Consider the following 25,774-nt stretch of genomic DNA (forward strand, 5'->3'; position numbering starts at 1 on the left):
ATCCCAGCGGGAATCTGAGCGGGGGTCTGAGCAGTCCGAGTCCGAGCCGTATGTCGGTGTAAGTCTGTGCAGACTGTGCAGGGCTGCGTCTGGATATGTCTCCAGCGGGAACCAGCGGAGGTGTGAGCGGTGTCCAAGCCGTGCTACAACCGGCTCCAAGCGGGAACCGAGCAGGTATCTCAGCGGGGTCCGATCGGGGTCAATGTATGGCTATTCGTGCATGCTGCGGGGGAGAGCGGAGCTCACTCTCTAAGCGGCCATTCACGCCGTGCGTCAAGCCACGCCCGTGAGATACGTCGGCGCAAGTGCTTTGTGAATCCGGACCATAGTGTGTATGGGGCTTAAGAGTGTGTTTTTGATAGGTAAATTTTGCTGTCACACTGTAGGCAGTTTGGCTCTAATTTTGTGTAGGCAAAAGCATAGTTTGGCTAAAGCCCTGTACACGGATATCTGATGGAATCTAATCCGATGAATTTTTTTCGTCGGATATCCGATGAAGCTGACTTTCATCAGTCTTGCCTACACACCATCGGTCAAAAATCCGACCATGTCCAAACGCGGTGACGTAAAACAATACGACGTGCTGAGAAAAATTAAGTTCAATACTTCAGAGCATGCGTCAACTTGATTCTGAGCATGCGTGGATTTTTGACCGATGGACTTCCACACAGACGATTGTTTTTTTCTTTTTTTTTTATTCAAAGCAGAGGAAAAACCGGTCCACACGGACCCCAACAACATATAATATCACATAAATGGGAAAACAGGTAGCAATATACATAAACAGATCCATATACAGGGTTGCATATCACGCCATCCTAACTCAGAGCCAGACATAACATTGTCTGATGCCCCCAAGGGAGCCAATCATGGCAGGCGTGAGTGATCGTACACCCATGCAACCGAGGCTCACCCATTTTACACGGCCAGTCCTGTGTCCGGGCCCGCAAGTTAAAGACAGAGAGAGAAAGAAAGAAAGGTTGGAAAGTCAAGATAGAAAGAGGGCCGGGAACCGCTCCCAGTCCAATAGATAGGAGAGAGAAAGGGTGAAAATACCGAAGGTGGGGACCGAGGGAGGGGGGGAGTGGGTGCGAATCATGGGTCCCCACAACATTTTGCTCAGAGCCCGATGGGCTCTAATTCCGCCCCTGGGTCCTAGCTTTCAGAGGCCGTGGTATTTGCGCGTGGGCTGACCAGATCAACGTCCTGAGCTTCTCCCCTAAGGCTCTGTCCCTCCTCAGAGTATCTGAACATATTCCAAAGTTGCCAGGTCTCTTTGTAGGTCTCCTTTCTATGCTGGCTAGTGAGGATCAGGTCCTCCATTCTGCCAATATCGTCCACCTTCCTGAGCCACTGGGCTACCGACGGAGGGCGCAGGGACTTTCAGCACAAGGGGATGCAGGCCTTAGCCGCATCCAGCAGGTGCCGTACTACCGTTTTCTTATAGATCCTAGCTGGAATGGTCGCCGCGTGTAGCAAGAAAAAAGCCGGGTCGTCTCCCAACACTCGGTCCGTAAACTTCTGAGTTATGCGTCGGACCTCTCTCCAGAAGTCCTGTAACCTACTGCATGACCAGAATATGTGTAGGAGTGAGCCCTTCTCCTCCCGACAGCGCCAGCACAAGTCGGTTGTCCCTGGGAATAGCTTGTGAAGCAGTTCGGGCGTCCTATACCATCGGGTAAGTATTTTGTAATTCGTCTCTTGCACCTTAGAGCTCAGAGAGGACTTATGTGTGAAGATGAGTATGTGGTGTATCATATTGCTGGTGAATTGGCAATTAAGGTCTCTTTCCCATTTGGCAATGCAGGGGATTGGGTCGTCGGTTGGTGGTGTAATCAGCATATTGTACGTCAGGGAGAGCGCATGGGGGAGCGTCCCAATCTCCGTGCAGAGATCTTCAAACGTCGTGGGTGGGGCAGTTGCGCTATGATTGTTTTTTTCTATAATTTTTTTATCCATAGGAAAAATTTAAAACATGTTCTATTTATTTTCACAGATGGAAAACAAACCGATGGGGCCCACACACGATCGGTTTGACCGATGAAAACAGTCCATCGGACTTGTCATCGGACAAACCGATCCCGTGTACAGGGCTTTACTGTACCCAGTGAGCTGTGATTGTTTAGTTAGGTCTGATTTGTGTGTTCTGCTGCTGGATAGCTCCCTCTGTATCCAGGTAACTTGAGACGTTTCCTGGATGATGGGTGTGAAGCTATGTAGATGGCAGCATGAATATTGATTTGATACAGCCCTCACCTATTCCAGAAAGGCAGGTCTTGCTGGCATGTTGGGAGGCTGTTTTTTTTTTTTTTTTATCTGGGAGCATACAGAGCTCTGGGTCTTTAACCAACTTAGAGGAGTCCAGCCTGAGGGCGGCATGCTGCCCTCTCAGGCACAAGCTGACATAAGAAGGCCTCTGATGGGTGAAGGAGAAATGCTGAGATCCGGGTGCTTGGAAAAACTGACTGAGGGGATCTGTCTGCCATAGATCTGTCTGGCATCACTTGAAAGATTGGAAGAAGGGTCCATCTGTCCTTGGACCTTGTGAGAACAGACATTGAAACATATTTGGGATCTTGTGCTGTAGCTATCCCTCTGGTGCCCTGTTATAATCAGCTGTAGGTCTATTAAAGGGGACACTGTTTGGTGTCCTGAAGAGCTCTGTCCAGACACTTTCCTACTTAAAGTGGAGGTCCACCCTAAAAAAAAAAAAATGTTTTATACTTACTAGAAATGGCTGTTACTAGGCAGATCTTCCTAATCTGCCTCTTCCTTGTCCGTGGTGCTCCTCGGTCTCGTCCTCCTAGCGTTCTCTTCTGGGGAATAGGGCGCGCTGACTTCTGGGAACTGTGTGTCTCCCAGAAGTCAGCCGCCCATTCACAAAGCGATGCGCGACTCGCGCATGTGCAGTAGGAAACGGGCAGTGAAGTCGTGAGGCTTCACTGCCATTTCCCTTAGTGAGGATGGCGGCGCCGGGACCAGCCACGATCAACGAATCGGCCTCAGGCGGCTGACAACGTGGGCTACCTGAACAGGTAATAAGTGTGCTTATTAAAAGTCAGCAGCTACAGTGTTTGTAGCTGCTGACTTTTATTTATTTTTTTTAAAGCTGGACCTCCACTTTAAAGGGACTTTGCTCTATTGCCTCTACTACTACTTAAGCTGAAGTCTACTGTTTGTTACAAGCCTGGACTTCATCAAAGCTTGTCCTGAAAGGAAAACCATGTCCTCAGTTGTACATAGTTCTTATGTTTGGAGTATTCCACCACTTCTGTCATCCCTATGCAAGTTCTCCAAAAATAAAAACATCCCCTAGACTGTTCTTTGGAGAAAGAGTAAATATACCTGTTGTGTGCTTGGCTGTGGGGCAGAAGGAAGACCTGGACAGTAAATTCTGCGACTCCAATGAGAATAGCGCTACACCTGTATAGCAAAAACATATGGAACACAGTGGCCCAGATTCAGTAAGCAATTGCGCCTGCGTAACCATAGTTACGCAGCGCAATTGCTGACTTGCGCCGGCGTAACGAGTTCTCCTGATTCAGAGAACTCGTTACGCCGACTGCAGCCTAAAATCTGTGTGGCATAAGGCTCTTATGCCACGCAGATTTTAGGCTGCATTCTTGCGATGACCGCTAGGGGGCGTTCCCATTGTGGTCAGCGTATAGTATGCAAATTGCATACTTACGCCGATTCACAATGTTGCGCGCCCCCTGCGTACGCAAGTTACGTTGTTTCCGTACGGCGTGTTTAGCGTAAGGCTGCCCCTTCTAATAGCAGGGGCAGCCAATGCTAAACTATACCCGGCGTTCCCGCGTCGCGACGTTCGAATTTTACGTCGTTTGCGTAAGTGAATCGTGAATGGCGCTGGACGCCATTCACGTTCACTTTGAAGCAAATGACGTCCTTGCGACGTCATTTGCCGCAATGCACGTCGGGAAAGTTTCCCGACGGAGCATGCGCTCTACGCTCGGCGCGGGAGCGCGCCTAATTTAAATGATTCCTGCCCCCGGCGGGATCATTTACATTGCGCGTGCTTACGCCGGGCAATTTTGCCGGCGCGCCCTCGCAATTTACGGAGCTACTGCTCCGTGAATCGAGGGCAGCACAAAATATTTGCGGGGGCGCAGGGCAAAATCGTTGCCCTGCGCCTCCGCAAATAGAGCGCAATTCTTTCTGAATCCGGGCCATTGTTCCAAAAAGGCAAACTTTATTGGCACAATATGAGGCAGAGGTGATATAAATCTATAAAGTTTATTACAATCAATAAAAGCATATTATATTTGTTAAAACATTACCCCCAAAATTGGGGACATCTATTGCAAGAATTATACCCAACCGTAGAATGGGAGTAGGACACCCCCTAATGATCATACAAATCTTAATCCAATTTTCTTTATATTGGTACCCAATTACTTCTCTAAATCTAAAAACATCAATGCGCATCTTCAGGACAGTCGGGTTTATATAGCTCTAGATCAGCGTTTTTCAACTCCAGTCCTCAAGGCGCCCCAACAGGTCATGTTTTCAGGATTTCCCTCAGATAAAACATCTATGGTAATTACTAAGGCAGTGCAACTGATCAAATCACCTGTGCAAAATAATGACAAGCCTGAAAACATGACCTGTTGGGGCGCCTTGAGGACTGGAGTTGAGAAACACTGATCGAGATACATACCATATCTAGATGGACTGAAGCATTGTTTGTTTTGTTACTGTTGTATATGGTTTGATAAGATATGCTGAGTTTGAAAATTGCTATGCAAATAGTGTTGCTCACGAATATTCGCATTGCGAATATTCGACTCGAATATAGCATATTCGAGAAATCGCGCTAAATTTCGAATTTCGCGGTGAATATTCGCAATTCCGAATATTCGCATTTTTTCAATTTGATTTTTAAAACAGATCACATCCTATCGACGTCTAAAAGCATTGCTGGTATGATTAGAGACCCTGGGCCGAGTAGCTAAGCTGAGGCGATCCTTTTATGTTGCCAAATTGAAAAAAAAAAAATTGCGATTTTTCGCTATTGCGAATGCGAAAATGATTGCGAATTTTCGATAACTGTGGTAGGAGAACTCTGATTGTCTCTGATGCAAAAGGGGGGGGCTTTGTGTATGTGTATGTTATGAATATTTGTATGTTTGATATTATTATTTTTTGTAAGAAGGAAAAAATTGCGCATACCTTAAAAAAAGGGGAGAATACAGCAGCAACTCAAAAATGTTATACAACATAAATTAATACAAGACAGAAAATGGAGTCGCTCTACAAGAATAAAAAATATGTCTAGTGACAAGACATGTGGGCAAATTATAAAATAAGCAAGCGCAAATAACTTGTGAAATACACAGTGAAACAAATATATAAAGAAATATAGTCCCAATAATAGAAAAATAATCTTTCATAAAAATGTCTTTGATATGTGAAGTGAAAAAAAGTCCAAAGCATGCAGCATGAACGTGTTCAATCTTCAAGGTGTTTGATTGACAAACGGCTGTGACAGATGGATAGAGTAAAGAATCACCACCAATGCAAAACACTTTTTATTTTGTATTGTAAAATATCACGAATATTCTGAGCCAATCAGAGTGCTCCTTCCGCATTTGCCGAATATTCGCAATTATTTTGTATTGTAAAATATCACGAATATTCTGAGCCAATCAGAGTGCTCCTTCCGCATTTGCCGAATATTCTCAATTATTTTGTATTGTAAAATATCACGAATATTCTGAGCCAATCAGAGTGCTCCTACAGCATTTGTCGAAATTGCGCAATAAATATCGCATTCGCATGTTGCGATATTTCGATAAAATATCACGAATATTCTGAGCCAATCAGAGCGCTCCTCCAGCATTTCTCGAAATTGCGCAATAAATATCGCATTCGCATGTTGCGATATTTCGATAAAATATCACGAATATTCTGAGCCAATCAGAGCGCTCCTCCAGCATTTCTCGAAATTGCGCAATAAATATCGCATTCGCATGTTGCGATATTTCGATAAAATATCACGAATATTCTGAGCCAATCAGAGTGCTCCTACCGCAGTTATCAAAAAATCGCAATTATTTTCGCATTCGCAATAGCGAAAAATCGCAATCATTTAATTTCGATAAAATATCACGAATATTCGAATTTAGCGAATATATCTCGAATATTCGAATATATATTCGAGATATATCGCGAAATCGAATATGGCATATTCTGCTCAACACTATATGCAAACAGATTTAAATGGATTCTAGCACATTAGCATTTGGGAGCATGGCACCACTTTTGATTATAACTTGGCATCATGCTTGATGTTATATTTACAACAAGGAAATTTGGGGGGGGGGGTTAAATTTATTGAAAAATACTTTTCAAGCATGCGGGTGACTTAATTTCTAGATTACAATTTTTTTTCTAAATTATTGGGGTACTATGTACCTCATACTCATTCACATTGGGGGGTGGTATCTGGGTTAGTCCAATAAGCCCATAGCCCTTACACTTCCACAACAAGTATTGATTGGCAGAGATATTTGTTCAAAGCAATAACGTCACGCTGCTGTATCCAATAGCAACCTGATAAGGGCATATGTGAACAGGTGCACAGTTTAATAGATCCTTAATACCTGTATTGAAGTACCTCCACACTGAGACCTCAGCACACAGGCCACTGCACGCAGAATACACAACAGTGAAAACAATAATACAAGTACAAGTTCCAACTGTATGTTGCTAAATGGCTCCCCCTAGACTGAAGTTCAGAGTGATACACAATTGTATAGCAGTAAAGCCTTGTGAAAGATTAAAGTATTGAAAGTTCCTCTAGTTCCAGTTTTCTTGTCTTCAGCTAGCTTAATTATACTGCTTGTGATGTGGTGCATGTATTTGTAATCCAAAATAGCAAAGGAAACAGTAACTGTAGAATATGGTGAGATTGATTACTTAGCTGCAAACTATCCCCACTTGTAATTCCTTCTGTGAGTGAACAGTACAGTGCTGACCTTGCAGCATGGAGGAAAAGGAAACAGAAAACCCCAGGATCCAGCTATAGAATACTCAGGTGCAATAGATCCACAGCAGTGGGACTACAGGTCTCATCGGCAGTCTGTATAGCAGGCAATCACTTAACAATAGTGCAGTCACTACATGGATAGGCAAATGCCTTCTCACCACTCTAGATCCCAGCTGGCTGTGGACTCTGTCTGTATAGATGGCACCCCCGCACCATGCTGCTCCTCCCGGTATGCTGGAAGGCAGATGGCTTCAAAAGCTCTGAAGCGCTGGCTGGTTCTCCTGCCCAATCGGCAGGGCTGCTCACAAGGATCCCTCTGAGGTAGGTGATCCTCTCTCTCTCTGCTGTAGGCCGCAGGCTCTCCCAACCCTGGGCACACACACAGGCCTCTTGCTGGTTGTTGGATGGCGTCCAGAGTTAGAGAAAGCAGGCCACGCCTGTTCTTTTATCTGCTTACCCAGCAGGCTGTGCTGTGACTCGGCATTGTGTGTTTGTAGCTTGGCATTGTGGGTTTGTAGTTCCCAGCCTGATTTAACATTATGAGTGCTTCCTCATTGTCTTGTATATTCCACAATGCATAACTGTTTTTCTTAAGAAACAATACATGTCTAAAATGATAACTTTTGGTAATAGACCTGTGCTACACTTATGTTAAGGGTCTGGTTTAGACTTTTAAGGGGTGGGGGCTCATGTATTTTCTTGAGTGTGTTTGCATGGTGTCCCTCTTAAAATTCATATAAGACCCAAAAGATCTGGTATTGACATCCTGGGGGACCTTAGGCATTTTGTTATAAGGTTCCCCTTTAAAATCCACACCAAATTTAAAGGGTCAAATGATTTGGATCAGTGCACAAAGCAAAGTCCATAAAGACATGGATGAGCAAGTTTGGGGTGGAGGAACTTGACCGGCCTGCACAGAGTCCTGACCTCAACCCAACCGAACACCTTTGGGATGAATTCGAGTGGAGACAGAGCCAGGCCTTCTCTCCAACATCAGTGCCTGACCGCACAAATACGCTTCTGGAAGAATGGTCAAACATTCCCATAGACACACTCCTAAACCTTGTGGACAGCCTTCACAGAAGAGTTGAAGCTGTTATAGTTGCTAAGGGTGGGCCAACTCAAAAACTCAGCAGGTGTCCCAATACTTTTGGTAATATAGTACAAATTTTACTTAATTATGTGCATGCCTTCAATTTAAATTATTTTCTTTCCTTAGCATTGACACAATTCAACCTTTATGAAGACAATTGGGCATATCAGATATTCCATTTGGACCTGAATAGGAATATGAAGATAACCTGGAAAAGGCACACCTATCCATTCATCACTACCTCATATCAGTCCTGGAAAGAGGAGCGCACTATTCCTCGAGAAATTGACCTAATTAGAGGTGATCAGCGTACTGTGATTATACTAAATATAGGGGTACATTTTAGATCATATCCTATTTATCACTTTATTAGACGGCTGCTTAATATACGACGTGCTATTGAACGCCTCTTTCTTAGAAGTCCACAAACCAAAGTTATCATTAAGACTGAGAATACGGGTGAAATGAAAAAAAACTTTGAAACCATGAGCGATTTTCATGCTTCTATTCATTATTTCATAATGGAAATAGTTTTCACTGACCTAAATATAGGTTTTGTCAATGGATGGGATATGACCAATGCATTTGACTCAAATGCAATTCACCCTCCAGAAACCGTAATTCGGAATGAAGTTCAAATGCTGATGACTTACATTTGTTAGGCAACTATACAAAATACAATATGATTAATTTAAACAAGTTTTTTTGTTAAATATGTGATGATCAGTTATGTGAATTTTCATCTGTAAAGTATTTTTGAATAAACAGAATTGAAAACCAAAAATGACATTTGAAATGCTATTCAGTAGATGTGCACACTGAGTCTTGTCCAGGAGTTTCCAGCCCTGAAATGATCATTCCTCCATCCATAGGGAACATGATTTTCTTAGGAAATGCACATTTGGGATTATTGCCTATAAATAGTGTGACTATTTATATCAGTTATCCAGTCCTGTGCAGATGAAATAAGTAAACAGATATTTTCTTTTCACGTTGTTGGATAACTGAATTTAATCTACAAAATCTATTGTGTGAATCTTCTCAACTCCTTAAGTAAACCAGCCTCATGAAGTTCTGAAAAGGGGGATTAGAGCAGTGGCGGTGCGTCCATAGTGGGCGCAGGAGCGCCTCCCCCTCTCTACTGCACCCGTCACTCAATACATAGATTCATGCATTGCATGAATCTATGCATTGTCGCCGCTGCCGCCCACTATTCAGGTGGCCGTTGATCTGCTGATATGGTTCCTCCTATCGATATGGTTCCCCCCTTGACTGAGCAGGCGCAATCCGAGCCGACGGAAATCACCGAACCTGATCAGCTGTTTTCAGGTGTAGCCGCCCCTCCAGGGCGACGTGGAATTCGCTGTAGGTGGCCAGTCGGCCTCACGTTCTCGCTTTGCTCGGACGGCTCAGTGGGCTCGCTCGGTCTCCGGGCTCTTTTTTTAACATCCTCCCAAGTACATGGAGATAGTAAGGAATGAGCCTGGATGCCGCCCTGAGCCGCGCATGCACCGTGTACACCTGAAGAACAGCTGATCAGGTTTGGAGATTTTCGTGGACTTCGTCTGCGCCTGCGCAGTCAAGCAGGGAACCATATTGATAGGGGAACTAGCTCGACAAGACATCAGCCCCATATTGAGCGCCGGCCATCTGAATAGCAGCAGTGGGTGTGTTTTGGAAGTGTCTATCAGAGCCAGCGGCTACCCGATTACAGCCTGTGGGCTCTAATCGGCTTCCAAATGATAATCAGAGGGCGCACAGGGTGTGCATTCCTTGGTTAACACTGACCAATCAGGTTCACCGGGTCTGGTTACCGGTCACCTGATTGACTGAAGCGACATCGAGGGCGGGAGAAGACATCGAGGGAGCGTGGAGGAGGATGGCTGACCCGAGAAAGGTAAGTGCCGGATGGGGGGGCAAACTGGTGGTATTTGATGGGGCAATCTGACAGCATTTTACGGGGGAAATTGGCGGCATTTTACAGGACAAACTTACGGCATTTTACGGCAGTATTTAAGGGGGCAAACTGACGGCAATTGATGGGCACAGTGGCGACAATTGATGGCATAGTGGCTGCGTTTGATGGCACAGTGGCGACAATTGATGGGCACAGTGGCTACATTTGATGGCACAGTGGCGACAATTGATGGCACAGTGGCTGCGTTTGATGGCACAGTGGCGACAATTGATGGCACAGTGGCTGTGTTTGATGGCACAGTGGCTGTGTTTGATGGCACAGTAGCTGTGTTTGATGGCACAGTGGTGACAATTGATGGGCACAGTGGCTGCGTTTGATGGCACAGTGGCGACAATTGATGGCACAGTGGCTGCGTTTGATGGCACAGTGGCGACAATTGATGGCACAGTGGCTGTGTTTGATGGCACAGTGGCTGTGTTTGATGGCACAGTAGCTGTGTTTGATGGCACAGTGGCTGCGTTTGATGGCACAGTGGCGACCAGTGATGGCACAGGAAAAAAGTATCTACTGTATATCAACAAGACTCACCTCTCGATCTCCAAACCAATCCTTCAAAACCCACTGCCATTCATGGAAACCCTCACTCTGCAACTACAAACAAATCCCCAGGAGACTGTCCATATCCTACTCTGCTATAGACCACCGGGTCCAAAATCGCAGCTTCTCTCACCTTTGACAGAGTTCATCTCCACTTACACCCTAAACAGCAAACATCTTTTGCTGCTCGGGGATTACAACCTCTGGGCCAACTCCTCACAAGATCCCGTTGCCGACGCCTGCATTGACCACTTGGAACGATTAGGGCTGCAGCAACTAGTATGTGGGCCTATACTTCAGGTCACACGTTCGATCTTATTTTCAGACAAGATCTGGAAATAAACATTCTAAAAAGTGAACCATTGCCATGGACAGACCACCATGCAATTAAATTCACAATTACCATAAATGCCCCCTTAACAAAAACGTTAAAACCAGTGTCAACACACTGGACTAGATCGCAGAAGAAGCTCCATTCAAAACCACTTTAGGGAACAAAATAAAAACAATCCAACCACATCAAACAGCCACAGAAACACTGGATGCCATAAACCAGGCTCTACTACAGTCAGCCGACTTAGTAGCGCCCAAACGCAAAATCCGCACAAGGAAAAGCAACTCCAGCTGGTTTAACGACCAACTGTCGTTGCTAAAGAAAGAACGCAGAAGAACGGAAGCAGCCTGGAAAAGAAGCTCTTCAGAGGAAAACTAAACCATCTATAAGGAAATAACAAAAAAATACCACAAAGAAATCTTTAAAGCCAAAAAAAATATTTCTCCAATATCATTACTAATGCCCTCAACCGTCCCCGCGAACTCTTCAAGCTAGTCACCCAGACCATTAATCCAGTCTGTCTTGAAGCCCCCAATTCTGACACCCAAGAATTTTGCAATGAATTAGCGGATTATTTAGTTAAAAAAATTGAAAGAATCCGTGAAAGCATTCAGCAAAATAGAACTCCCATTAACTCCCCCCTCAATCATACGCCCAACACCCACATAAAGTCGCCGCAATCAACAACATTCACTTTAAAACCTATTTCCATCGAGGCCACAAAAACCATCATCGATATTCTGCGAAACAGCACAGCGCTGAATGATATCATCCCCACCAAACTGCTGAAGGAATGTGCCGATAGCCTGGCACCGCCGATCACGCAGCTTATAAACCAGTCATTCAAGGAAGGTATTGTGCCCACCTGCCTAAAACAAGGCATAATCAGACCTATCTTGAAGAAACCCACCCTCGACCCCAAAGACCCAAAACACCATCGTCCTATAACAGGCCTAAATGTGCTCTCCAAGGTAATGGAGAAAGTATTGGTAACAACAGCTGCAACATCACTTAGACACCCATAATTTGCTCGATCCATTTCAATCGGGTTTCCGTCCCGGACACGGGACAGAAACAGCACTACTCAAAATATGGGCTGACACTCTCGAGGCCGCTGACGAAGGAGAATCTTGCCTTCTAGTACTGTTGGACCTAAGCGCAGCTCTCGACACGGTAGACCACAAACTATTACTGACTCGGCTAGCTGAAGTAACCAGAGTCGCGGAAGGTGATCTATCTTGGGTTTCCTCTTTTTTGGAAAACCGATCACAAATAGTGAAATTAGGGCCTTTCACTTCTGAAAAACGCACGTCCTGCGGAGTCCCTCAAGGATCCCCTTTATCGCCAGTGCTGTTCAACATCTACCTCCGCCCTCTCTTTGAAATCATCAGTAGCCAAGAGTTACTTTACCACTCTTATGCAGATGATACACAACTGTATTTTCGCATCTGCAACAAAAAGGATCATCATCTCGGTCTATAGAAACCCCTCTCTTTGATAGAAGACTGGATGACAAAGAGTTATCTTAAACTTAGCAGTTCAAAAACAGAACTTCTCCTGTTTCACGCCAGTCGAAAAAATCAACTGGCAACAACTTGGACACCTCCACCCATTGTGGGCGAAACCATCACCCCTAGCGCCAAAGTCAAAAGTCTCAGAGTCATCTTTGACACCTACATGACAATGGATGCACAAATAGGGTCAGTAGTCAGCGGATCGCATTCATCTGCTGCGCCTACTACTCAGACTTATTCCTTTTATTCCCAAAGAAGACATTGCAGTCGTGGTGGGAACAATTGTCAACTCCAGACTGGACTATGCAAATGCCCTCTATCTGGGACTCCCAAAGTACCAAATCACCCGTCTGCAAGTCCTTCAAAATACGGCCGCCAGACTTGTGACAGGGATAAAACCCTGGGAATCAATCTCACCTTCACTGGTTGCCAATAAAAGACATAATTGCTTTTAAAGCACTCTGTCTGATGCATAAGTGTATTCAAGGAAATGCCCCCAATATCTTTGCAAAAAACTAAGGGCCAAATCCACAGCCAGCGGCGCAAAATAAGTTTTTACTAACTTATGTCATTTAAGTTACGGCGCCCTAAGTTGGTGTCGTAATTGCCGTATCCACAGCGCATTTGCGCCCAAAAGTGCGCCTGCCGTAACGTAAATACAGAGGCGTAAGGCGGGGTTATGGCAAGTGGGAAGGAAGTGGGCGTGCTTCATTGTAATGAGCCGTGACCCCATGCAAATGAAGGTCCGGCCGTACTGCGCATGCGCGCACGAATCTGCTGCTCACTGCGCATGTGCAGAACTTTGCTTGGCGCAATCAGTGAGATAGGTAAAAGGCCAAGTGTACTTAGTTTGAGGATCGCACTGTGCTTAACTAGCTCCAGTCAAACACACTTCATTTGCAAAAGTATTTCCCTGTGTTCCCTTCCATGAGCAATTTGCTTCTGCTCTTAGTTTGTCAGTGTTTGTTGGTAAGTTGTGTTTGATAGAGAAGTGTTGGAGGAGTAGTAGATAGTAGTTGTTGTTTGTTTGTGATAAGTGTAATTTTTGTTTGATTGTTTTTGGTAATTTTTTTTTGTTCTGCTTGGATTTTGTGTTTGGTTTTTGTGTGTTTGTATTTGACTTTGTAGTAGCTGTCTGCTTGTGTGTGTATTTTTGTGTGTTTGTCCTGTTTGGCTTCTTGTTGCTGGGTGGTGTCTGTGATGGCCCCCAAACGCAGGAAGCTGAATTTTTCACATGTTGAAAAGCAAATCCTAGCCAGGTATGTCATACAATATGGAAGATATCTACATGGGCCTGATAGCCGGAACACCTCCCCGGCCCAAAGGAAGAGGATATATGCCAAAATCACAGATCACATAAATGCGGCGGGGGGAGGGGAGACGAGGACCCCCGCTGGCATTAAGAAAAAGATCAATGATCTGAGGAGCGTGGTCCGCAATAAGGTGGCCAAGCTCACTGCGCATAGGAGGGGCACTGGAGGAGGGGGACCATGCCCCATCCGGCTGACTGAGGAGGAATGGGCAGTGGCCCGGTGTTTCGAGCCAGAGCAGGTGGTGGGCCTGCCTGGTTATCAGTCTGATGTTCCTGTGAGGCCAGGTAAGGTTTTTTTTTTGTTTTTTTGGTGATTAGCATGTGTGGGTGGGGGAAGGGAACATGTGGCAAGTGTGTGGATCCTCAAACCTGTGATTGTTTGGTGTCTTCCACAGATGACCAGGAGATTGCTGGGCCATCAGGCCAGGCTGCTGCACCACCCCAAAGACAGGAGGCTGCTGAGGAGTCCCCAGGGGAGGGGAGTGGCCAAACCTCCCCTCATGAGGAGGCTGAGGGGGAGGAGGATGAGGGGGAGGAGGATGAGGGGGAGGAGGAAGAAGATCTCCAGATTGGCCGGGAAATCATTATTGCCACAGATCTGATGACCTTTGATGATACCCTTGAGGCTAGCCTTGAGGCTCCCCTTGAGGCTACCCCAGAGGCTCCCCTTGAGGCTCCCCTTGAGGCTACCCCAGAGGATCCCCCAGAGGCTGGCACCAGTCAGGCCACCATCAGGGGTAGCCCCTCCCACTCCTCCCACAACATGCCGCAACCCACAAGGGTCACTCTATCCCCTCCTACCTGGCCACAAGCCTCAGGGGCAGGCAGGATGGCGACCCAGGACACCAGGGTGGGGTCTGAGCATATGCCGGCCAGTCTGCTGAGGGACAATGCCAAGCAGACCCGCAGTCTGGGTGACATCAAAAAAACTATGGCCAAGATGGAGCACAGCCTGGATGTAATGAGGGAGTCACTCAGTGATGTGGCCACCAATTCATTGGGTGTCATCACCTGTTTGTGGTCCCTGCATACCGCCACAACAGGCGTGGGCCAGGAGGTGACTGCCCTCACCCGGGCTGTGCAGGACAACACCCGGGCTGTGCAGAAGAACACCCGGGCTGGCCAGGCCAATACGGCTGCCATCACTGCCTGCCTGACCAGGATAGCAGTGGCCTTGGAGGGCAGGCCAGCCGGAGGTCAGACACCAGGGGAGGCTCCTCCCTCCCCTGTTCCCCCCCCCAATGAAGATACTCCCTCCCCTGCTCCCCCCCCCAATGAAGATACTCCCTCCCCTGCTCCCCCCCCCAATGAAGATACTCCCTCCCCTGCTCCCCCCCCCCCGTGAAGATACTCCCTCCCCTGCTCCCCCCCCCAATGAAGATACTCCCTCCCCTGCTCCCCCCCCCCGTGAAGATCCTCCAGGTGGCCGTGCCCGTGGCCGTGCCCGTGCCCGTGCCCCTGCCCGTGGGCAGCCTAGACGGAGCACTCGCCGCCGGACTTAAATACCAGGGGTACTTTTTTTTTTTGATTTTTTGATTTAAAACTTTTGGTTATTATACTGTACTTATGATTTGCTTTATGTGTGTGAATGATGTGTGAATGTGGGGGGGTGGCATTCCTGACAAAATAAGGGTGTCCCCCTCAGTTTTGGTGGAGAAGGGATCCCCAGGACCAGGGAAAAGTCATCCTAGGTTCCTGAATGGTGTATGAATGCACAGTGACATAATTGGAGCCGTGGCGGGGCGTTACTGCTCCCAAGTACCAAAGGGGGGGGGGGGGTACTTGGATCTAATCCAATTCGATGTGCATGTGATGTGTTTGTGCTAGGGACCACAGTGGTGTGCATTCATGCATTCTCATTGTGACATAAATCATGTGCGTTTCCAGAGACAAAAACATTCTCAATGTGTCATTAAACATGTGCGTTTACTGTGCAAAGCAACATTCTCATTGTCACATAATTCATGTGCGTTTGCAGTGAAAACAAATAATAACATTGTCACATAATTCATGTGCGTTTGCATCGGAAAAAAAAAATAACATTGTGACATTTTTTCTGGCCATTTACTGAGAAAATATGCCTTCTGCCAGGCGTCTCCTGGCTACTGTGCCCTCAGTAGACCGGGTAGAGTGGGCTAGGGGGGGATTGCCTGGGTGGGGGGTCAGGTCAGCACGCAAGTTAATCTCCAGTCCCCTTCTCGTTGCAAAGTTATGAAGAATGCAACAAGCCCCTATTATTTGGCACACAAAGTCTGGGGAATACAGCAGTGTACCCCCTGTCTTGTCCAGGCATCTGAAGCGGGACTTCAGCAGGCCAAAAGTACGCTCCACTACTGCCCGGGTGCGAATATGAGCCTCGTTGTAGCGTTGCTCTCCTGGGGTTTGGGGGTTCCGGAATGGGGTCATCATGTGAGGGCCCAGGGCATATCCAGAGTCACCTGGAAGGCAAAAGACAGGAGGATATTAGTCATGCATGTGCCCCATGTGATGTCTGCATCATGGGGGGGGACATACCTGACACACATGTCACTCACCAACCAGCCAGCTGTCTCCATACACGTTCTGCTCCAATTCACGTGCTATGTTGGTCTGCCTAAAGATGTAGCTGTCATGGCACGAACCTGGAAATTTGGCACAGACATGCCAGATGAGGCCATGGGCATCCACGATTACCTGGACATTGATTGAATGCCAGTTTTTTCGATTCCTGAACAGGTGCTCTGTATCATGGGGGGGCTGTAGTGCCACATGGGTACAGTCAATGGCCCCGATGGTCCGTGGGAATCGTGCAATCTGATAGAAATCAGCCATGCTCTTCATTCGCTGGTCCTCCTGGGTGGGCTTTTCAAATTGACTGCCCATGCGTCTCAGTATTGCAGGGACAACCTGGTGCACACACCTGCTCACCGAGGACTGTACCATCCCAGCCAGACCTCCACATGTTCTCTGAAAAGACCCAGTGGCCAGAAAATGCAGGGTGGCCATAACTTTAATATGAGCTGGCAGGGCATGGGATCGTTGGGTTGGGGTGTTCAGATCATCCTGCAGGATCCTGGTTAAGTCCAGGATGGCTTCCTGGTTTAATCTGAAGTGGCCAATGACCTCAGACGCAGTCATGCCAAAGAGATCTTGGCGTGGCCGGTAGATCCTCTCCTGTGCCCTCCTCCTCCTCCTCTGTGCCCTCCTCCTTCTCTGCGCCTGTAAAGTGGCGAGTGCCGTTATTATCATTGATGGCCCAGGCATTTTGGCAGTCACAATGAAGTGTTGGCAGCTCTTCCGAAATCGTGTTGCTTCAACAGACCTTTACAGGGCTGGTGTAAAATTAGGGCTGCTTTTATAAAGTCTAATTTTGCTCCAGAAAACTAACAGGTGCGCACAGGGCGTTATCTACGGCGCACAGGGCGTAATCTACGGCGCACACACTTAATTTTGAGGATCGCCCTATCTCCCTCATTTGCATCTTTGCCTATCAAATAAAGCGGCGTGACTAGCGTAATTTGCGTCAGAGGATGCGCCAGAGTAATTATTTTAAGTAGGACGTAAAAACCGGATTTTTCGTTTTGAGGATCGGGCGCAAAGATACGCACGGAGTAAAATTAGAAATCTCGAGTTAAGTCGGCGCATCTGCTTTGTGGATTTGCCCCTAAAAGCTCACAACCCCAATCGTGTTCTGCGATCCACCAACCAAAATCTACTCCAGATACCCAAAGCCAGATTCAAGTCCAAAGGAGAAAGAAGATTTGCGGTCCAAGGTCCCAGACTATGGAACGCTTTACCAACCAGCATTCGGTTGGAGGAGAACCACTTGATCTTTAGAAGAAAGATCAAAACCCATCTCTTTTGATGACAAAGGAGAAATGGACAACGAGCGCCCAGAGGCGATTTAGTTCGCATGTGCTGCGCTGTATACGTTTTTCACTCACTCACTCACTCATCAATGATGGTCAACATAAAATATACAGTGGGCCTCAAATGGGGCTCATTGCACGTCCATATTGCCACACAATAGCTTAGATTTGTTCTCTTCCTATTCTGTAAGGAATCCCCTAAAATTTCGACCATGAGTGGCCCTGTATTCACCACCTGGCTTGGTAAAAGCAGATTTACAAAGTTAACTGAGCCAGATGGAAAATTACTGGCTGTTATGTCCAGGATGAAGTGTATTTATTGCCCAGACGTAAATCAGGTAGACCAGTGTTTTTCGATATGTGTTTAGTCAAGGCAGCCTTTAACCACTTGCTACCTACGGTGCGACTTTGTACCGCCGCAGTGTGGATCCCAATTGCCGGGAGGCTGTCTATATACGGCCTCCAACCACTGGGGGGCACGCAAGCGGCGGCAGTGCGCGCCCGCCGCATCACTGAGATGCCGATGCGCGTGGCTGGTGGCCGCGATGTCCGCCAGGCACCCGCGATCGGCGGTTACACAGACAAGGACGTGGATCTGTGTGTGTAAACACACATATCCATGTCCTGTCAGGGAGAGAGGAGACCGATGCTGTGTCCCTTGTACATAGGGACACAGATCGGTCACCTCCCCCAGTCAGTCCCCTCCCCCCACAGTTAGAAACACTATGCAGGGTACACATTTAACCCATTCCTCGCCCCCTAGTGTTAACCCCTTCCCTTCCAGTCATATTTATACAGTAATTAGTGCGTATTTATAGCACTGATCGCAGTATGAATGTGATTGGTGCCAAAAGTGTCCGATGTATCCGCCATAATGTCACAGTCCCAATAAAAATCGCAGATCACGACCATTACTAGTAAAAAAAAAATAATAAAAAAAAATTATAATTAGTCTCCTATTTTGTAGGCGCTATAACTTTTGTGCAAACCAGTCGCTTATTGCGATTTTTTTTTTACCAAAAATATGTAGAAGATTACGTATCGGCCTAGACTGAGAAAAAAATATGTTTTTAAAAAAAATTGGGATATTTATTATAGCAACAAGTAAAAAATGTTTTTTTTTTTTTTAAAGATGTCGCCCTTTTTTTGTTTATACAGTAGCGCAAAAAAATAAACACCGCAGAGGTGATCAAATACCACCAAAAGAAAGCTCTATTTGTGGGAAAAAAAGGACGTCAATTTTGTTTGGGAGCCACGTCGCACGACCGCGCAATTGTCAGTTAAAGCGACGCAGTAGACATGTGCATTAGTTTTCGTTAGAATGCATTTTTGTCCGAAAATCTGTTTTTTTCGTTATCGTTTTAACAAACGATAATGAAAGTGCAAGAAACGAAAACCGAAAGATCCGACATAAAAAATGCTTTATTTTCGTTTTCGTTGCGGTAAAAATTCGATATAGAGAGATTCGAAATTATTGGGAAAAGATTCGACATCATAGAGAAAAGATTCGACATCATAGAGAAAAGATTCGACATTATAGAGAAAAGATTCGACACTATAGAAATAATAGATTCGACATTACAGAGAATACATTTCGATTCATGAGAAAATAGATTCGACATTATAAAGAATAGATTCGACATTATTACTAGTCATACAACATTAGAATTCTTGTAGGCGGAATATTCGAACGGAAATGTACGATTCAACGTAAAGATTCGACGTTCCGTTGAATATTTTTTTGACCATTAGACAGAAACCAACAAAGATTCGACGTTCCAGCGAATATTCTTTTGACCAAACGACAGAAACCAAGTATTATTGGATTTTCGGACGAAAGCTATTCCCCAACGAAAAATGAAATAAATCAAAACGATTTTCGGGAGTAACTAAATAAATTTATTTTCCAAACGAAAACGAAAAAACAAAACAAAATATTCCAGTCTGCACATGTCTACGACGCAGTGCCGGAAGCTGAAATTTCACCTGGGCAGGAGGGAGGTATATGTGCCCAGTAAGCAAGTGGTTAAAATAATGCATAATCCCGGGGTACAGCAGTCTGAGGGCTCCTTTACACCAGGAAAAAGTGTAGAAATGTCATCAGCAAACCAAGGATTCCTCAGAAGAGTCCAAAGCTTTAATCACATGGTCACACGGTACACATACGGCAACATTTGGCAGCCACGTAGGGCCCCTTCGTCAGGCAAGTGATGACATACGGCAACGTCTTGGAGCCACGCAGGGACCCTTCGTTCACACCAGGCGGTTTACTCCGAGCGCAGGTGCTTTTATTTTTTAATGAGCTGCTCTATGCATGTGAAATGCACAAAAGTGTGCCGGCATGATTTTTAAAATTGCACAGCACCAAAACACAGGGTACTATGGTACCATGCATTTTAGCAGGTGCAAACGTATGCACATTTGCTAGATGTGTTGGGGTGTCATTAAATTTAATGGCACCCACGCACCTCTGTAAAAGACAACACTTTTTGTGTAAAATTACATGTTTTTCCTGGTGTTCCTGCCAGTCCCTCTGCTTTCCTATTAAAATCTGACCACACTAGGCAGGAGAGCACACTGCAGCCAGTTCTCTAGCTATGCTGGGAACTCAGTCTGCTCTGCTCCAATAAGCACTTACCGTATCTTGACACCCCCCCCCCCCTGCACAGCCATTAATTATATTTATATATATATTTTTTTATATATAGCTATACACAAATGTTTTACTTTTCACTTCTATTTTAAACAAAATGTATTGTTTTACAAGGTGTTCATTTACAATCACTTTAATCCATCTAGTGACCAACTGTGTCATATGCACTTATACTTTGCAAATTCTTTATAGATAAATTCCAAAGAGTGTGATGGATACGATGGAGGCTGAACTTTTGTTTTTTACTGTATTTACAGTGTATGCAAACCTTTAACAATAAACTTTATTTTTTGTTGGTATCTTTCCATCTGCAAAATATACAATTCAAAGCATTTTGTTATACAGTAATACCTTGGATTGCGGTTAACGAGCGTTTCTCAAACAAGCCTTTCTAAGGGTTTCGAGTGCATCTGAGCGGTCTCTGAGTATTTCTGAGTCTCTCTGGTGCCCCCCACCTCTGGCCACATGCTGTACGGCATACAATAGAAGTCAATGTGGAACGAATAATCTTTGTTTCCATTGACTTCTATGGGGAAACGTGCTTTGATATGCGAGTGCTTTGGATTACAAGCATTCTTCTGGAACGGATTATGCTCGTAATCCAAGGTTCCACTGTATCTGTTTAATACATTAAAAAAACACATGCTGATCTTACCAGAAAACTTGTGAACAGATAACTTCCTATGCTCTCTATCTGTGCTGACCTTTTTAAATTACATTGTTCTCTGTGGACTACAAAACCAAAACCACAACCTGCTGTTATGGAAAATGGCCAAATCTTATTTCTGTTGTCCTGATAAAGGTGAGAGAGTGAGTGTTGTGATCCTAGGACTAGAAGTATTTTACTGTTTTTAATTGTTAGATCCGCGCTTAGGAAATATTCCTGGGCTGCTGCCTCCCCTAAAGGTCCCTGGTAGAAGGGATCTTGATTATGTGAAGTATATGTAGTGTTGGGGTATGTGGCTCTGCCTTCCACTAGAATGACAGTGTGGGTAGAAAAATAGTTAAAGGGTCACTAAAGGAATTTTTTTTTTAGCTAAATAGCTTCCATTACCTTACTGCAGTCCTGGTTTCATGTCCTCATTGTTCGTTTTTGCTTTGATGTTGCTGTAATTCCTCTCTGTTCTGGACACTTCCTGGTTGTCTGTTTCCTGATCACCACACCACTGGTGACTAATCAAGGAGGTGTGATTACTGTGTGTCAGCACCAATCCAGTTTTGTTTTACAAAGCATCACTGCCCTCTATTGACTCTTTGTCTCTGTACATCAGAGAACCGGGAAATAACAGCAAAAACGAAACTAAACTGTAGGTACATTATATGATTGTTTTTTTTAAAGGGAATCAGTTAACTATTATGTCTCTATACCCTGTACACAGTCATTTTAGCTAAAAAAAAAATTCCTTTAGTGACCCTTTAAGTGCTTCCGTAGGTTTAATTATAATAGTGTTATTAATAACTTTCACTTCCACTTGAGTAGTTATATCCAAGTTGGTGGTGAATCTTCAAAACTGACAATTTATATTAGTGGTGTCAAGTAAAGCCCATTGCTACATGCCACTTATGAAGGGCAAGTCTGTATTCGAGTCGCTCTTCCTGGGGGCCAGTCAGCTAAGAATGTATATACCAAATGTGGTTACTACTCGGTTAATCCTCCCTTTATTGCTTTTGGGAAGAGATTGGTCCTCAGAGTTTACAAAGTGGTGGTAAATAACTTAAAAAGTGATCCAAACTAGTGTGACCCTTCTGTGGGTAATATTGACCCGTGTGAGTTAAATATAAATCCTCAAGTGCACTAATGGCTATAGTGGATCCAAGTATACAAACACCATGTGCTAAATATCAAACCAAATGAACATCAAAAGCAAAACTAAAAATCATATAATATAATTGCCCTATACTCAAACACCTGTGGGCAATAATGCGTGAAAGATAAATAAATGTGTCCTGTGTATCCGTCCCCAACAGGGGGGAATTATATATATTCCAAACAATACAAGGAATATCCACATGTGGGAAAATCTAAAAAGAAAGTTGATACTGAGTAGTGTCCAATGTTCATATGATAAGTAAAAAAGAGAAATACAGTTTCACTAGATCTTCCAATAAAGTGACTTTTGTGATTTTCCTTGGTGTCCTATGAAGACTTTATCCTCTAGTAGTGTACAGGTCAGGGTGACTTTTGTGCTCCCCCTTTGATACCCCATTCACCAGATCCAGATACCCCTGCAGGGGTAGTAGGCGAAAGTGAATGTGTTGGTTCGCTCTATGCCAGGCTACTGCTCCTCCACTTAGACTCCTGGGCTCCCAGTCCAGTGGCCAGATCTTGTAGCCGTACTTCGTTACTGCTTTGCCTGCTTGCCAGCTTCTGGTATCCTCATAAGACCAGAAAAAGACGAACGCGCATTGTGTAGGGGGGGGGTTCCACGAATTTAGAAGCGGGGGGGGCTGCCACGAATTTAGAAGCGAGGGGCCCTTTACAAAAAAAGAAGAAATAAAGAAAAATATATATAAAATAAGGGGTGTAGCCATCCGGGGCCCTGGGGACCTCTGGGCCCTTTGATAAAAAGAAAAAAAGAAAGAAAAAATATATATATAAAAAATATATATATATATTTTTTTTTTTAAAAAGGGGGTTGCCATCTGGGGCCCTGGGGACCTCTGGGCCCTTTAATAGTTTTTTTTTATGAAAATAAATTACAAAAAAAAAGGGGGGTTGCCATCCGGGACCTCTGGGCCCTTAAATAAAAAATAAAATAAACAAATATATATAAAAAAGAAACATTTATATAAAAAAAGGGGGGTTGCCATCCAGGGCCTTGAGGACCTCTGGGCCCTTTAATAAAAAAATACAAACAATATATAAAAAAAAATAAAAAATAAAAAAAAATAAACATTTATAAAAAAAAGAAATAAAAAGAAAAAAAAGAAATAAAATAATAATAATAAAAAAAAATTATAAAAAAAGGGGGTTGCCCTGGGGACCTCTGGGTCCTTTAATAATAATAATAATAATAATAATAATAATAGTAACATTTACATATTATAATATATATATATATATATATATATATATATATATATATATATATATATATATATATATATATATATATATATATCTGGGGCCCTGGGGACCTCCGGGCTCCTAAAAAAAAAAAAAAAAATTCAAAGGGGGTTGCTTTGGGCCCCCAACAGTGACAGGGCCCTGGGCAGCTGCCCCTGTTTGTCCTATGGTAAAGACGGCCCTGAGCTCAGCTACAGATGCGGCCGCGGCAGACCGTTGGCGATTCCAGGGGGGTCACTTCCCCCCCTTTCCCCTCCCTACCTGTGGAAGCCCATGTCTGTAATATACTGTATATTAATGTTTAAGTTTTAGGCATGTGTGAAGAAATGCTGTAAGCAAGAATGCTTTCAAAAATATATATTTGAATTGTTTATTTTGATCAATTTATAAAAAGCAAAGTGAGCGAACAAAAGATTTTGAACAAATCTGAATCAAACCAATATTTGGTGTGACTACCCTTTGTCTGCAAAACACCATCAATTCTTCTAGGTACACTTGCAAACAGTTTTTAAAGGAACTAGGCAGGTAGGTTTTTCCAAAAATCTTAGTGAGTGCACTTGCTATTGTAATTGGCTCTTATGCTGGTGAGATGCTTTCTTATTGTTTTACTCTATCCAGGATAAATTATTTTTTTGGATGAATGTATAATTTTAGTGTGGATGCTTAAACTTTTTTTTAGAAATAAAATACTACACTATATACATCTTTTTTTGGGCTCCGCATGGTGAGTGTTTTTTATGCAGTATTAAGACCTAGATGTGCATTGCCCTCTGGTGGTGATGAGTATCATTGCCTAATAAAGTCCGGAATGTGCATTTTCCAGTTAGTGAAAAGTACTACGGCTTGTTAAAAACTTAAAAGTGTGAAGCTGGAGTGACCATCTTTAATATATATGCTGTTGCTGCACTCTTTTCAGCCTGTGAGTCGATGAGGGCATAGAGAGAGAGGCAAGGCATGTAACATGTGGTGTTTTATTTTCTGATTGGTGGAAGATACACATAGACATGTTCTAAAGTGGACTTTATTTTAAATGTAAAGTGGAATTTATTTTGCAATATTATAACACATAACAATTTTTTTTGGTGTTGCTGCATTGATTTTATGAACTTGGAGAACAAACCACGGATCTTCTGTGTAAGCTGCCTCAAATCCTTCTGTCTCTTCATGTAATCCCAGACAGATTCTGTGATGTTGAGGTCAGGGTTCTGTGGGGGCCAAATCATCACTTCTAGGGCTCCTTGTTCTTCTTTACACTGAAGATAGTGTTTAACCACTTAAGCCCTGGACCATTTTGTAGCTAAAGGACCAGGCCACTTTTTGCGATTCGGCACTGCGTCACTTTAACTGACAATTGTGCGGTCAAGCGACGTGACTCCCAAACAAAATTGACGTCCTTTTTTCCCCACAAATAGAGCTTTCTTTTGGTGGTATTCGATCACCTCTGCATTTTTTATTTTTTGCGCTATAAACAAAAATAAAGCGATCATTTTGAAAAAAATTCAATATTTTTTACTTTTGCGATAATAAATATCCCCCAGAAAGATCAAAACATTTTTTTTTCCTCCGTTTAGGCCGATACGTATTCTTCTACATATTTTTGGTAAAAAAATCGCAATAAGCGTTTATTGATCGGTTTGCGCAAAAGTTATAGCATCTACAAAATAGGGGATAGTTTTATAGTATTTTTATTAATATTTTTTTTTTTACTAGTAATGGCAGCGATCTGCGATTTTTATCATGACTGTGACATTATGGTGGACACATCGGACACTTTTGACACATTTTTGGGACCATTGTCATTTTCACAGTGATCGGTGCTATAAAAATGCACTGGTTACTGTGAAAATGTCACTGGCAGTGAAGGGGTTAACCACTAGGTAGCGCTGTAAGGCGTGATTCTTACTGTAGGAGGAGTGGCTTTCTGTGACACATCACTGATCGTGTTCCAGATGACAGGGAACACGATCAGTGACAGTGTCACTAGGCAGAACGGGGAGATGTTGTGTTTACACTAACATCTACCCGTTCTATCTCTTCGTCAGACGATCGCGGGTATGCCCCCGGCGATCGAGTCAGCGGGACCTGCAACAATGGGCGGAGCGCCTGCCCGTGCCATGCTGCAGACGTATATCTGCGTGCGGCGGGCAGCAAGCGGTTAATATACATGTGCATTTGTTTTCGTCTGAATGCATTTTCGTAAAAATTTCTGTGATTTTCATGTTCTTTTAACAAACAATAATGAATGTGCAGAGTCCGAAATCCGAAAGATCCGACATAAAAAACCTACAATTGACTTACCGGTAACGGTATTTCTACGAACCTTCCAGGATGGCACACCTGAGAGATGAGGGCTCCTCCCCACAGGAAACACAATCAATTGACAGCTTGTTTTAAGTCCCCACCCTTGCCCTTGTTCCGCAGTATGTAAT

At 44.4% G+C, this 25,774-nt stretch overlaps 1 pseudogene; it reads left to right on the top strand.

Annotated features, from left to right (window-relative positions):
- Positions 1–8,886, top strand: part of LOC120941072 — a 115,637-nt pseudogene extending 106,751 nt beyond the window's left edge.
- The last annotated feature ends 16,888 nt before the right edge of the window (positions 8,887–25,774 follow it).

The sequence above is a fragment of the Rana temporaria genome, chromosome 5, assembly GCF_905171775.1.
Source record: "Rana temporaria chromosome 5, aRanTem1.1, whole genome shotgun sequence".
In the NCBI taxonomy this organism is placed as follows: Eukaryota; Metazoa; Chordata; class Amphibia; order Anura; family Ranidae; genus Rana; species Rana temporaria.